Here is a 16,223-nt window from a genome sequence, read left to right on the forward strand (position 1 = left end):
TGACCAATACATGAGCATAAAGTAAAACATAATTAGTGAATAAATTCTGATAAATAGCATCATTGTTTAGCAACACGTAAGTTGATTACACTTACTAGCTAAGTCACAGTCAATAACATGTAGTTGCATTCCTCCAAAAATAAAGAGGTTGTTCTCTTTTATATCCTAATGTCTCTCAAAACATTCTGATTTGAACATTAGCAAAAATGTATCAACATAGACAATTCTTACAACTCAATCCAATATGGGAAGGAGCTGCCCTCTTTGATCTCTTAACAAGCTGGATTATAATGGAATGTAAAGAAAGAAAACCTTATCTATCGTATGTAAATGTAGATGTGTATGCATATACATGTATTTTTTCCAGAGTAATTTCTTCAACAGGCAAACCTGGAAGACATAGTAATTAAGAACACAGCCTTTAAAATCAGAACTGAGTTGTAATTCTGCTCTCACCAGTTGCTGGGTATGAGACCTGTACAAGTTAGTTATTTAAGCTAAGCCTCAGAGTCCCCATCAGTGAGGAAGGCATGACACTACCACCTACCTCACAGAATTAACTGGGAAGAGCATTGAAATAATCCATTTGGCACAGTGGCTCACATAGAAAATGTGCTCAATAAATTGTTGTTGCTGTTGCTGTTCCCAATGCCACTTGGAAACACAGAGTAAGGCATTAATGGTCACTTTAGAACCTGTGACAAGAATGAAGATTTGACCTCAAGTAGAGTGCAGGCTTTTAGAAAGGTTCTGATGATTAAACCTGATGCAGATAAATCACAGTGTAGGCCACATGATTAAATTGCATTTTCATTTAATTGTATCTCAGGTGCCAGATACTGTTACAATTTCTATCTATGCCTCAAGGAAAAGCTTGTGTCCTGTAAGCCCAATGAAGTGAAAAGGAGACAAAGATGCTCAAATACAGCCAAGACCTTAATAAATGTGAACAGGGTCAATGTACTCTTCCAAGAATATATATGTATGTCCAGACAAACAATTTTCTAAAATTATTTGACAAGCTGAGGAATTTGTAAGAAAAGAAATTTTAAATCTTGGTTTTAGTTTTTCTAGCTCAAATCCAAAGGAGTTGTAGCCAACTCCCTAGAACCTGTGCAATTACCACAACTGTGCATTTAGGTGAGGAACTCACGCCAAGTCTTAGAAAGAAATGTTATTTTCTCTTTTCAAATATCATGTCATAACTATACACATCTTTTGCCGAGGGCAAAACCCTGGGGAAATATCTTTATTCTTGCAGAGATATTTCTCCACAAGTACAAATACTATCCATTTTTATATGTTTCTATTCCAAGTCATCTCCTTCATAAAATTTTCCCTGGTGTTTCACTCAGGTGTGAACTGGTTCTCCTTCTCTAAATTCACACAGTATTTTATGTCTCTCTCTTTCTCTCCCTTTCTTTTTCTCCTTTTTTCTTTATCTCTACCTCTGTCACTCTCACTGCATGAGTTTCTAAAGGGTAGGGACTATCTTTTTATGTGTCTTATTTCTACACAGATCTTCATACAAACTCCTGATGTGCATAACTTCTTCTTTACATTCGTATTAAGCATTTAATGTGTTCTAGACACTAACATAATAATTGGTTATGTTTTATTGAATGCTTTCCTTTTGTCACAAGTCTCTGATAAGGGCTTTTGATGCATTATCTCATTCAATTTCAAAACTACCCTAAAAAGTTCCCAATATTAGACCCATTTTGTAAACTGGGAGGCTAAGACTTAGACAATGTGAGCCATGGACCTGAGGTCCCACAGTGGCAGTGTTTTACTCAGTCTCTGTTACTCTAGAACCCATGCTCTCTTGCCCACTGTGCTATGCACTTTCACTGAAGGCACTTGATAAATACTCTATGAACAATAGATAAAATTCAAGGACTATTTTTGTTATGCTCTTCTCCAATTCTAAGATGAGATGTAGAAAAGTGATCATATTTTTAATATGAAATTTCTGTGTACAGAAAGAGTATGCAAAGACTAATTAACACTTAAATATTTACTTGTCTTTTGAATAACACAGTGATGCATAATATATCTTGGATACCACAGAGAATGTTCAAGTTTATTCTTGTGGACTTGTAAACTGCCATTTACTTAGACTTAATGAGTTATGGAGGCCTTAGCCTTGCATTTAAAATCGCAAAGTGAAGGAAGAATTGTCTGGTATTTCCTTTGGGTGGTCAGACCAGTTGCTCATTTCCTGCTCCTCTCTAAGAGAGGTTTTAAACATTTCATAATCACTTAATTCCTTAAATTTGATCCATATTCTGAACAGGTGTTATTGCTTACCAGTAGTATGGAATGAAAACTTGATCCAGATTGAAAACAACAACAACAGAACATGAAAACAGGATAGATGTAAGCCTTAAACAGGTCAGTCGCAAAGAAGAGAGTGTGGGTAGTTTAGTGAGTTATTCATCCAGCCTGCTCTCCAGCACAGTGTACTCTGAATTATTTTCTTTACTTGTGTCCCTAAGTGGGAATTCAATGAGGCAATACTGTAGTTCCTTCAAAGATGGGTTAAATATAGAAAAAGGCAAACATGTTTCTATTAACACTAGCTGATATTCTGTAAGGAATATGTGAAAAGCCTATGCTTCATGGAGAAAGAAAATTGAAAGTGAGAAGGTTACTCTTGAGAATATAAAACACACATGTTAATTTCCTCAAAGGGATGCATGAAGGGTTAAAATATGCAAAAAAAAATTTCAAAGTTTGAGCCCTAGCTTTCTCTAAAAACCCTTAGAACCATACATGATGAAATATCCTGAGAACCACAGTTGCTTGCTGGGCTCTGGAGTCAGATTGCCTGGCTTCTAATCCAAGCACAGCGTTTCTTAGTTGCACATCTTTAATGTGGCTTGGCCTCAGTTTCTCAAATGAGAGTTGTGGGAGCACAGTATCTAGCAAATAGTAAGTTCTCCAAATGTTAGCTATTACTAGTGTTATTGTCTAACATTTTTAAGTGATCAAATATTTCTAAAACTTTACTAATAAAAAAGCCAAACTGCTTAAGGAAAATGAAGACCCGCAGATATTGCCAGTAGAACTCATAATATGATCCCATATTCATTTTAAGCAAAGCAAAGGTGATTGTTTACGGGGAAGGAGGGAGTGTGTTAATACTTTTGGTTTTTGTATTTTTGTTTTCTTTTTAGAGTCCTTGAATATGCCTAAAGAAGGATCAGTTGTAACAAATCTCAGTGTTGCATGAATGACAAAATTATCACCATAGAGTCATGCCAGAAGGTGAGAAAAAATTCCAGTCCAGAAACAACTGTCTACAAGATGTGTGTTCTGAAAAGTTTAGTGCCTATCAGTTCCATTTAAATGCTCTAGGAGAGTTCATTGCTTATAGGAGGTTATTCCAATAAGGTCATCTTCTATCCTTCTCTTCCTCCTCCTCCTCCTTCTCTCTTTCTCTTTCTCCCACTCCATCTTCAATAATCTATGGTCAAAAGCCTTGGATAACACAGCCCAATGCCCGCTCAGCAAAGGTGTTTAGCAGAGAAGTGTCTGAGAAGGAGCTTCCAATTGGATGGACATCCTAAGGCACTCCGTCTTATCTGGCAAATATTCTTGTTTCTGTAAATACATCAAAAGTTGCCTCTATGTAGCATTATCTATCATACATACAATTCTCACCAATCCCAACTTTTAAAAACATTTGGTTTCCAAACAATCTGAGATCGATAAGAATTAATACGATTTCTAAAATTTTACTTAATCATATCTATAACTTCTCATCAGTGCTTCTAATCAAATACCTAAGTACGAGGGGTTTTTAAATATAATTCTAGCTCAAAATGAAAGGACTTGACCTTTTTATCACCGTGCTTAACTTTATCTCAGGTAAATGTAACTATTCTTAAAAGTTTTTAAAACGATTAAAGAGATCATGTAACACTAAAATCTACCCCAAATATTGCCTTAAAGGACTGAGGTTTGAAAAATGATAAACTAAATTCCAAAATTCACACAATAATGGAATTCTTCAGTAGAATAAGGCTACTTTTGAGATAACAAATGGTTTTATGCAAAGTAACAGCACTGACATGGGCTGTACTGATCTGTGTTTCATCTCAAGAGGAGAAAGGGAAAGAAATCACACTTGAGAGAGCTATGAAGCTTTCTGAGATAGAATGTTGTTAGAGTGCTCTGTAATTGATGAAAATGACTCTTGGATGAGTCTGTTTACATGTGATTGGTGCACCATACTTAGCCATCATGAAAATAAGCCATTGTTTCATGAAAGATGGGTGGAGATTTTGCAATCATTTTCCAAAGTTAAACTCAGGCTACATATAGCATCAGAATTTTTAGTTGATTTTTGTTTCTTCTTTCTTTTCTTTTCTTTTTTTTGCTGCAATATCCCTTATAGCAATGTATGTGGGAGTTGCCCAAGGTTTGTTGTTGTGTCTCTCTTTTAAGATTTTAAGCCAGGATCTGCAGAATTTTTTAAATTGCCTGGCTGACCATAAACTCTAAGACTCTATTGTGATTTTACAAATAAAACAAATAATTTCACTCGGTCAGTAAATAATGAATATGTCAAGCATTGTGATAGGTTTTGGAGATACAATAAAGAACGTGACCACCATGGAATTTCTGTTAAAAAAACAATCACTGTTTTTTACCAGAATATACCAGAGGAAATTCTTATACCAGAGGAAAAACAGAGGACTATGGTAGTCAGTATTGTCAAAAACACTCTGCCTCTCCTCCCAAGCACATGGAAGATTACGTATCCTGCCCTGCTAAGCTTAGTTTGTGGCCGTGTGGCTTATTTTGACTGACGATATGGAATGGAGATGTTGTGGCTCACATCTGGATACAACCTTTAAGAGCCAGGGTGCAATTTACCATGCTCTTCTTTTTTTCCTTTCCACGGTGACATTATTTCCAAGGGTGGTTGATCTGGAAACCTGGGTCCTGAAGTGAAGTCGATGCAGAAAAGGGTTCTCAGCAGACCCGTGTTAAACATGTAGCATGAACAAGAAACAAACTTTTAATGTGTTAAACCTCTGAGATCTGGGGTTTGTTCATTAGTTCAGCATAACCTAAGCTACCCTGACTTGAGTACTGTGTGGGACATACAGAAGGTGCACCTAATCCAAACTTGGGAGAAGGGGGCAGGAAGTACCCCCTGTATATGACATATATACGCATGTTGTTTCCATAATTATCTTATCACCTACTCAATTGTAAATTATGAGGACATAGTACTTTGCACAAAGCATTTGCCCAGTAAATGCTGGTTTAAGTTAGATGGATCAAAAATTAAGCTGTAGTTCTAGAAATTCAATGTTGTGCTCTTTTGCAGTGACTATTAACCAGAATACTGGTTTTAGACAAATCCTGGCCATGCTACACTATATGATTAAGAAATTTTACATGTGTTTCTTTATTTCAGTGGGTATCAGATCCTTCATCAGCTAAACTGAAATAATTACATGGAAATATTTATCATAATCTTAGTTCAAAACAGGTGATCAGCAAAATAGCATTTTTCTCCCAGAATCACTGTTATCTGCCTCTTTCACAGTCCTGTGATGATAAACTTGAAACTAGATATGAAAACCAAGACATCGATTTGTTTCCACAACATTGGAACAAAGACTGAAAAAACTGAAAACATGATCACTTTTCACTAAAATTAACGGACATCAAGTGCCTTTCCCTTAAAACAAATTACAGTTGATACAATATTGGTAAAATTAAATATTTTGTTGCAAATTGGACTCCAAAGATACTTTCAGGTTATCCATTGTGATATTTGCCGTTTGTCTTGCTCAGAAATCTCTAAATCTGTTTTCTCTTTTGTCAATATTATCAGCTTCTGGTAGGTCAAAAAATGTACCTGCTGGCCTAGGTCTAATTTAATTCTATGCACTACTTCAGATAGTTTGAAATCAATAGGAATTTTGCATAAGTAATTTTACCAGCATTGAGTACTTAATGATTAAATAAGATATATTTATATTTTTTCAAGTATCTCATGTGTCTTAAGCACTATTTGCTAAGTGCTGCTTCAATTCCTCCTACTCTTCATAAAGCTGAACTCTGACTGCCTGTCTCCCATGAAATGATTTATAAAGAAATCTTCCATCATGCTTGCTGATAAGAATGCTTCCCATTGCACACTGTCGCATCTTCAAATAGATATTCATCGCAACCAAGAAATAAAATTTTAATGATTATGATGCCATGATTTATAGTTGTTAGCTGAGAGAAGATTAATCCAAAGAGACTTGATAAAGTCTATGCCTGAAAACATGGCAAAAAGTATTCAACCAAAGCAAAACACTTTGGAGTTGTGTTTCACCTTTGATGGACTCAGGCATACACCTGCAGATCAAACAAACTGAAGAAACCGACTAAGCCTTTGTAAATTTTCTACATCTTCTTATTGAGTCATCAAAAGAAAAAAAATTCAAAAAATGACTGAAGGCTTCTCTAAATGTGTATTTGAGGGGTTCAGGAAGCTCTCGGTAAAATTTGTTCAGCTAATCTAACTGATGCCCATTTTGAAAGGTGTTGATCTGCTTGTGTGTTAAACATCTAAGGAGAGACAGCATTCAGGTTTTTCTCAGCTTGAATCTGCAGATTCAAGCTATCCACATACAATTTGGATATGAGCACAAGATGAGCAGTTGTACTTTTCTGATTCATCTGATTTTAATGGAATCATTGGGGGTTGACAATGCAGCTGACTGGTTTCTTGCTGCATTAAATTGTCCCTATTCTGATTGGCTACATCATAATATTACACACTATGTACTATTTGTCACAGCATGTTTCCACATTTAGTTCTCTGTAAGTTTAGGCAAGTTAGCTATTTTCTTAAAGCCTTGATTTCTGATCTCAAAACTTGGGGATATGACCACCACTAACAAACATTATTAGGGTACGAAATTGTAAATAGAAGCTATCATTGATAACATATTATCTCACCAATAAAATGATGATCATGTGTTGTGAAGTTTTTAAATTCAGAAGTCCTCTTTGAAGCATAGTCCAATTCTGCTCCTGGAGTAGTAAGTGTGTGTGTGTGCACAGGTTTTGGTCTGGATTACATTTAACACAATATCTTCATTTAAAGGAGACATTACACGGGCATCAGAGTTTTATTTCATGACTCACCATGTGTCCCAATGCTAAAGATACAGATTATAGCGTGAGAACTGGAGTAATTATAGCCTTCCAAATCCTAGTCTCTCAAACTTCCTCATTTCACAAGGCACCATTAGTTTACTTTCTCAAAGCTGATTTCAGCATTTTGGCAGATGTTTTATGAATGTTGTAAATAGGTACAAAATGGAGAATATCCTAATATTGAGAGTAGTAAATGTCATTGTCATTGTCAAGAGCATAAGGCTCTTCTCAGTACACATTAGAAGAAAGTACTCTCCAAAGAGAATGCTTAAGAGTTAAAAGAGAGTAAATCACTATTGTAATAATCATAAAAAAGCAATTGCATGCCAGTGTTAGATATCCTCTGGGTAACCAGGTGCTAATAATTTTACTATATTAATGAAGATGTGAAGTCATATTGGTCTCCTCATTTGGATGGTATTTACTTCAACATTAGGAAAGCTTGATGTCTTCCTTTTAAACTAAGTTATTAACTTGACCCTGTCATTTGAGAGATAGCAATCCTTAATTTAAGGGTAATTTACAGTGGCATCTATAACATTAGGTACAAATGGGACATTAGCTAAGGATGGAGGAGAGGACATTCACACATTTTTATGGTCTATTATGGGTGCCAAAAATCAATCCTGTGGCACAGACAGTAGATATACACATCCTGATTTGTTCCTGCTCCTTCTCAACTCACAAACCCCAGACCATTCAGATCATGCAGAGAAATGCAAATGCAGAGGTCCGAATTGTTTCACATGAATTGCAAAGGTCTAAAGCATTATTTTTCCACAGTGTTAAAGATTAGGTCAGTAATTCATCACATTCTTACAACATAGCCTTTTATTAGGTTTAAGTCAATTCTATTTTGATTTTTATGAAAGAAGCCCATTTCAACAAAAGGTTGATAGGATAGGATCACTAAACTATATAATTCCTTCTGGGGTTTCAGTATTTCAAACCAGAGCAAGTATGAGTGCTACTAGTCAGTAGAAATTTCCAAGGAAAGCTCTCATGACTTTCTCACTGTGGTAGAGAATGAGCAAGTACCTGCTATTCCATCATTTGTCCCAATCCTTTCCTGGCACTAGTCACAGCAAGGGTAAGAACTGTTTCTATTTACTTCAGTGTTTCTCAGCCCTGGCCACATATTAGAATCATCTGGGATGTTTTTAAAAAACACTGGTGTTTGAATCCCATCCTAGGCCAACTAAATCAGCACAGCACTTCAGTGGGACACATAGACTTTTAAGCTCCCTGAGTAACTATTTCTGAAGTTCAGCCAAAGTTGAATACCTTGACCTACTTAGTTGTTGTGACATGAGAAGCAAGAAAAACACTCTAGACCAAAAATGCTCCTTCCAAAGTTTGCTGTAGTAGCTGGTTTTCCACTATTAAAACAACTCACTCTAGGACTCCTTCAAGCTGCATTGTCCAATAAATACAGTAGCCACTAGGTATGTGTCTAGTCCAAACTGAGATGTGCAGTAAGAATAAAATGTACACCAGATTTCAAAGACTTAGTAGGAAATAAAGAATGCATAAATATCACAATAATAATTTTAATGTTGATTTCATGGTGAGATAATATTTTGGATATAGATTAAATAAAATATATTAATAATATTAATTGTATTATTTGTTTTACTTTTTTATTAATAGGTAATTTACACATGTGACTGACTATATTTTTATTGGAAATTGCTATGCTGGGGAAATAATTTTGATGTGGTAATGACAGTAAGCTGGGAAATTTATACTGACTTGTTTACAAATTAGCCTGTTTAAAACTGTTAGTTCCATTACTATAGTGGCTGAGCAAAAGACTTTGAGAAAATGGAAAATATGACAAATAAATGCTGCTGTTGAAGAGAAGACTGAAAAAGTCCAGATCACAGAATCTGTCTTCAGTTGGAACAGGCTGCAAAGTTGGGCTATGTTGCTAGTAACGTGAATGAGATAAGCTCTGCTTGCTCCACAGCTGCAAGTCGTTCTTGTTTTCCTCCTCCTTTTAAAGTTAAGCAATGCGTCTAAAGACCATATTTCCTTTTCCATATCATAGTGGAAATACTATGAGCCTCTTCATTTTACAGATTTGGGCTATGTTTGGGCTCTTACAGTGCTGCCCATGTGCTCTTAAGAGAGTCACTTTTCTTCTCTGATCATGTGTTTTTCCATAGAGAGAATAATACTGTTCTCTGGATTAATTAAATATTATCTTATGTACAATAAAACAAAATCCAGTGTCTGTCACATAGCAGAGTTCAATCAATGGCTGTCAAATAAAAAGTCACCTTTACTGTGCAGCCATAGCTATGCATTTCCACCCTCTGTTTTCCATAGAACATCATCTACGCTCTAATTATTTGGTGACATATCTGTTTCCCCCACTAGACTATTGTGAACTTCTTGAAGTCAGGTCCTTTCTGATTCCTCTTTGTAAGCCCAGTGTCTAGTACAGAACGTGGAACATAGCAGGTGCTCAAAGATCTGCTGCATAAACAGAAGAATGGGAGAATGGCTGGGTGTTCCTGGTTCATCCTTTGAAATCTATGGGGATAGAGTACAACAAAAAAAGCAATGACTTCATAAATGGTAGCATATCAGTAGTATCACAGTAAGGTAAAGAAAGAAGAGTATAACATCTGTTTTTCTGCTCCATTTTGTATGGCAGCTCACCTGGCCGTAGCCAGCCATTTGGCAAACAGTTCATAAGGGGCTGCACCATCATTGCTGGAGGAACATAGAAAACAAACACCCCTAGCATGGTACTACTAGCCCATAGCCTTACGTGAAAAACATAACCCAAGAAGCCACTATTCCCACTGTCTTTAAGACTTGCCTTCTTCTTCTAAACATTGGCTCTTCTCCTAACCACACTTAACTACAAGTCTTTCTCCAACCAACCCTGTACACTTTCTTCTATACCAGCGCTCAGGCAAATGTTCCCCTTAAAGTATTCCTTCTTTTCTTTCTCTCCCTTATCTACCATTGCCCCCTACTTGGGCCTCAGTAAATTCTGTGGCCTTTAAGATATAGTTCAAAGGCTACTTTCCACTGTCTTTCCTAATCAGACTAATGTAAATGATCTCTATGAGTCCTGTCCTCACACAGTATATAATTCACAATTACAACTGGCAATTAGAAAGCTCTTCTTGGTCCATTAGTTATTTGTTTCTGTCAAGTCTTATAGAATATAAGATCCTGAAGGGAAGAAACTACATTCTATCAAACTATTCATTGTGATACTTGGTTTAGGGGCTTGTACTTTACAACAATTAAGAAAACTGTAGAAGGACTGAAGTGAATCCTAGGACAAAATATTTAAGACAGAGGACAGTTTTTAACTTTTTGTATTACACAGATCAATTCTGATTGATCTAATATCTCATACCTTCTGATTATTTCCAAACAGAAAAATTCTAAACTCCCTTTGAACAAAAATGATGCAACTTGGATTCCATGTAATTTGTAGGCAGTGGCTGTCATGAAACCATGTAAGGAATGGAAAAGGGTGGAAGATGCCTGCTGTCACCAAAAGCGGGATCCTGTGAATATGTCTAGGCATATTGAGCAAGGTAATATTGTCATGCCCTAAAAATTAATCATCTTAAATTTTTTATTCAACATTAACCTGTTGAGGTATAGAAAAATTCACTGTTTCAGTAAAAAGTTGAATCTATTTATGTTTAACATATGAGATGAATTATAATCACTCAACCCAATATTTTTAAATAATTGAATTTGTCTTTTTAGTATTTATTAACTCCTAATTAGATGTCATTAGCCCACTCTCATTTAAAATAGATGTAACTATAGGAATTGTATTTTCAAATCTCATTCTAGGAAAACAGCATTACACTATGCATTATTCAGTTTCAAAATTTTATCTAACATGATTAACAGGTAACTCTCATATCCACTATAAATTTGGTGGTATAGCCAATAGCAGCCAAAGGTGGAAACCTTATGTAACTGATAATAGTTATTTTTCTGGTGTAATTCAGCAATTTTTTTATTGTTGCTTGCTTACTGAGTTCAAGGCTGCTTTCTGCCTGACAGGCCAGACTCTGCAAGTCTGCCCTGGCCAGAGCCAAAAAAAAAAAAAAAAAAAATTTAAGCATGAAGCCCCAAATTTATTGAACTAAAGTACTTTCAATATAATTATTTGCTTCTGTAACAATGGGCTTGAACACCTATTGAGATCATTTATTCACTCCTACCTTTCCCCGGTTATTCCTAATTGCTGAGGGATCTTAGCATGTTACTGTGCTTCTCTAAAGTTCCAAAACCTTCTACTACAAAACAGTCATGATAATAATATTGACTTCTTAGGGTTGCTATGAGGATTAAATGAGATAACTATTTAGGATATAGAATACAAATAATGTTCAATAAATGTTAGATATTGATTGCTTCACCAAATACAGGGAGAATAAATAAGTAGAAAAGAGAAAAGGCCAGAGTACAGATGTTTAAATATCTGAGAAAACACCTCCTTGGTTAAATTGATTTCTAGGCATTTTATTTTTTTGGTGACTACTGTGAATGGGCTTGCTTTCTTGATTTCTTTTTCTGCTAATTTGTTACTGGAGTATAGAAACACTGCTGATTTGGGGGTGTTGATTTTGCATCCTGCAACATTACTGAAATTATTAATCAGCTCTAAGAGTTTTTTGGTAGAGGCTATAGGTTTTTCTTTACATAAGATCATGTCACCTGCAAACAAGGACAGTTTGACTTCATCCTTTCCAATCTGGATGGTCTTTATTTTTTTCTTCAATAAGAACTACAAAACACTACTGAAAGAAATTAAAGAGGACACAAAGTTGTGGAAGACATACCATGCTCTTGGGTGGGAAGAATTAACATCGTGAAGTTGTCCATTCTACCCAAAGCAGTCTACAGATTCAATGCAATCCCCATCAAAATATCAGTGACATTCCTCACAGAAATATAAAAAGTAATCCTATCATTCATATGGAACAACAAAAGACCTTGAATAGCCAGAGCAATCCTGAGCAAAAAAAATAATAATAATAAAGCCAGAGGCATAACACTATCAATTTCAAATTATATTACACAGCTATTGTAAACAAAACAACACAGTACTGGCATAAAAACAGACACTTAGACAATGGGACAGAATAGAAAACCCAGGAATCAGCCCACATACTCACAGCCAACTGAACTTTGACAAAGGCAACAAGTACATACATTGGAGAAAAGACTGCCTCTTCAATAAATGGTGCTGGGAAAATTGGAGATCCGTGTGCAGAAAGAATGAAACTGGACCTGTACCTCTCACCGTATACCAAAATCAATTCAAAATGGATTAAAGACATAAATATAAGACCCCAAACCATAAAATTACTAATGGAAAATATAGGGAAAACACTCCAGGAAGTAAGACTGGGCAAAGACTATGAATAAGACCGCAAAAGCACAAGCAATGAAAGAAAAAATAAACAAATGGGATTATATCAAACTAAAAAGCTTCTGCACAGCAAAAGAAACAATCAACAGAACAGAAAGACAACCTACAGAATGGGAGAAAATATTTGCAAACTATACATCTGACAAGGGATTAATATCCAGAACAGCTATACAGAAAAAAACAAATAATCCAATTAAAAATGGGCAAAGGAGATGAATAGACATGTTTCAAAGGAACACATACGAATGGCCAACAGGTACATGAAAAAATGCTAAGCATCACTATTCATCAGAGAAATACAAATAAAAACCACATTAAGATATCATCTCACCCCAGTTAGACTCACCATTATAAAAAAGATAAGAATAACAAATGCTGGTGATGGTGCAGGGAAAGGGGAACTCTTCTACACTGCTGGTGGGACTGTAAATTAGTACAGCTATTATGGAAAACATTATGGAGGTTCTCAAACTACTATAGATAGAACTACCATATGATCCAGCGATCCCACTGCTGGGTATATATACAAAGGAATGAAAATCATCATGTCAGAGAGATACCTGCACTCCCATATTCATTGCAGCTCTATTTAAAATAGCCAAAATATGGAACCAACCTAACTGTCCATCGAGGGGTGACTGGATAAGGAAAATGTGGTATATATGCACAATGGAATATCAAGCCATAAAAAAGAATGAAATCCTGCCATTTGCAGCAACATGGATGAGTCTGGAGAAAATTATGTTAAGTGAAGTAAGCCAGACAAGGAAACAGAAATACCACATGTTCTCACTCAAAACTGGGTGCTAAGAAGGGAGGGACGGAGGGAGGGAAGAAGGAAGGAAGGAAGGAAGGAAGGAAGGAAGGAAGGAAGGAAGGAAGGAAGGAAGGAAGGAAGGAAGGAAGGAAGGGAGGGAGGGAGGGAGGGAGGGAGGGAGGGAGGGAGGGAGGGAGGAAGGGAGGGAGGGAGGAAGGAAGGGAGGGAGGCAGGAAGGAAGGAAGGAAGGGACCACAACAATATGTTGAAATTTCAGAAGGAGAGAACAAACCTAAGAATACTAGAGATGCACAGGAGAGAGGGAGAAGGTTTGGGGAGTGATAGGTCGGGCAAAGGGCCTTATGAGAAGTCACAATTTGTAATAATGAATATGCTAATAATAAATAATAAAAATTAAAAAATAAAACAATAAATAAATAAATATCTAAGAAAAAATCACCTAAACCTCAAAGCAAAAACTGAGCAGTGGCACCAGTGAAAAGAATTTTCAGAGTCAGCCATTTCTGGGTCTGCATTCCAGATTCACAGTTTACAAACTGTGTGATATTAAACAGATTGCTTAAGTTCTCTGAGCCTCCATTTCCTTATCTGTGAAAAGGAGCTATTAATAACTGCCCCATAGGTTGTGAAGATTACAGGAGATAGCATATGGAAAGCTCTGAAATTTAATAAATGTGAGAGGAAAATGTAAAAGCATCAAATTAGTGCAGCATTTGTATGTGGGCCGGCCCACCACAGCTGCTGATATGAAAGATGCTCTTTTCACTTGGTGATTCTCCCTCCAATATAGATGAAAATAGTAGGCCTTAATACAACCAGACTATTTTTAAAATAATCTTCTGGCTGAGCTACAGCTGTGCCACCTTGTTATCACTGCTTGAGTCAGGAATGTGTTTACCTGTTGAATTTTTAGACAGGACATCAGTAAACAGGCAGAGCACTTTGAAAAGCTGATTGTTTGGTGAGCATTCCTGAGGGAGAAGCAAAGAGGGCTGGACGAATTAACAGGATGAAGCACAGAGGTCAATGTTGTCTGGAATCAGACTTTAAAGAGATATGTCTCAATGCTTCACTCTGATAGAGTTTGTGAGATGTCTTTTCTAAAACACTCACAAATCCTTCCTCCCGTGCCCCCCCCCCCCCCCGGGATTCTTTTATGGCTCCAAAAGGCCTTTATCTTGTCCCACCCTTTCAGATAATGCCAAAGATATGATTGGCTTTATATCTCACTAATTTGTTCAACCCCAATCTTTAGACATACTGAATATCTAGTAAATGTTTATTGAATAAAAGAAATAATATATTCAAAATAAAATAAATATATAGTCATGATGGTACAGGAAATTGGTACAGCTTCTCTAGAAAACAATGGAGAATTTATAACAAGGGGTATTAAAATATTTAAATCCCATGACCCTGTCATTTTACTCCCATGACATAACTCAATAGAAAAATAAAGTTATGTCTATGATGATGTTCTGTGCTGGACGATATTACTTGGAAAACTGAAAATATTTAACAAAACAGAATTGCTTAAGTAGATTATGGCATCTCATCATAAAGTGACATTATGTCTACCCTAAAAGAAATAATTATGAAGACATTACTGTAATATTTTACAAAACAATTGGTGACTGTACTAGCATACAAAACCCCCAATTATGCTATGTTAATAAAAATATAAAATACATATAACCATGCAGAGCTACTATAAAAGAATGCAAAAACATAAAAAGTTGTTGATTCAAAATAGTAAAATTACTGGTACTTTCCTTGATGAAAATTTTCTTTAACTATTGTTTTATTTTTAACAATTGAAGACAAGAGAAGAGCCATAAGTACCAGAAAACATTAAGAACCAGAAAAAAAAAAATAGGAATGTTACGTACCATTGTGTGTGTTCCTGTGTATCAGAACCTCACAGAAGCCACAGACCTAACATAGAAGTCATTATGCTTTGTGATGATGACTTTGTTTATAGTCTTTCTTCCTCACTAGATGTAAGCTTTGCGAAGCTCTGGGAAGGTAGGGACTATGAATGTCGTACTTAGTGCTTATCTCCTGCATTTTTATAATGACACACACATTGTAAGTAACATGAAATTTGTTTGATCAATGAAAAGAAAGAAGGTGTGCTACCCGAAACATGTTGTTCTCATATATTGGCTATTATCTAAAAATCTACTGCAAATTCATCTTTTTACTTTGAAGAAATGAATGGTTTAAACTATTAGTCATTTACAGATGCTGTTTTCTGAGAACTGACTTTGATAAAGGGAATCAGAATCCTTAAGTAGAATGGGAAGTACACTAAAGGTCAGTAGAAAGCATACCAGAGATAAATTTTGTTTATTTTACAAACATGTGTAGGTATAGTCCCTCTGAGTTGAATTTGTAACTGTTGCTAACTCAGTTCCACTACAATGTATAGCAAGCAACCTACAGTAAAACCAGTATTTAAATCAACAAATACTGAATCCTCAATTCCTCAAATATAAATTGAGCATTGTATTTGTGGTATTTGCTTATAGGTAAAAAGTAAACCACAGAAAATCAATTAATATTGAAAAGATTGAAATATTATTATTGAAAAGATTGTCATTTAGTCTTGGACATCCTCTAAAAAAACTAAAGGATGTCCAAGACTAAATGACAACCTTTTAAATCTTTCATTTCTTCCAAATTCACAATCCAAAGAGTTACAGTCTTGAGCTCTAGAAATTTGAGTCTAGAAAGGGCTTCAGAGATGAATAATCTAATTTTTCCAATGAACAAATGGAGGACCAAAAGGTGAAGTGATTGCCAGTAATTTATGTAACCCAATACTCAAATATTAAATGCAAC

The sequence above is a fragment of the Cynocephalus volans genome, chromosome 16, assembly GCF_027409185.1.
Source record: "Cynocephalus volans isolate mCynVol1 chromosome 16, mCynVol1.pri, whole genome shotgun sequence".
Taxonomy (NCBI): domain Eukaryota; kingdom Metazoa; phylum Chordata; class Mammalia; order Dermoptera; family Cynocephalidae; genus Cynocephalus; species Cynocephalus volans.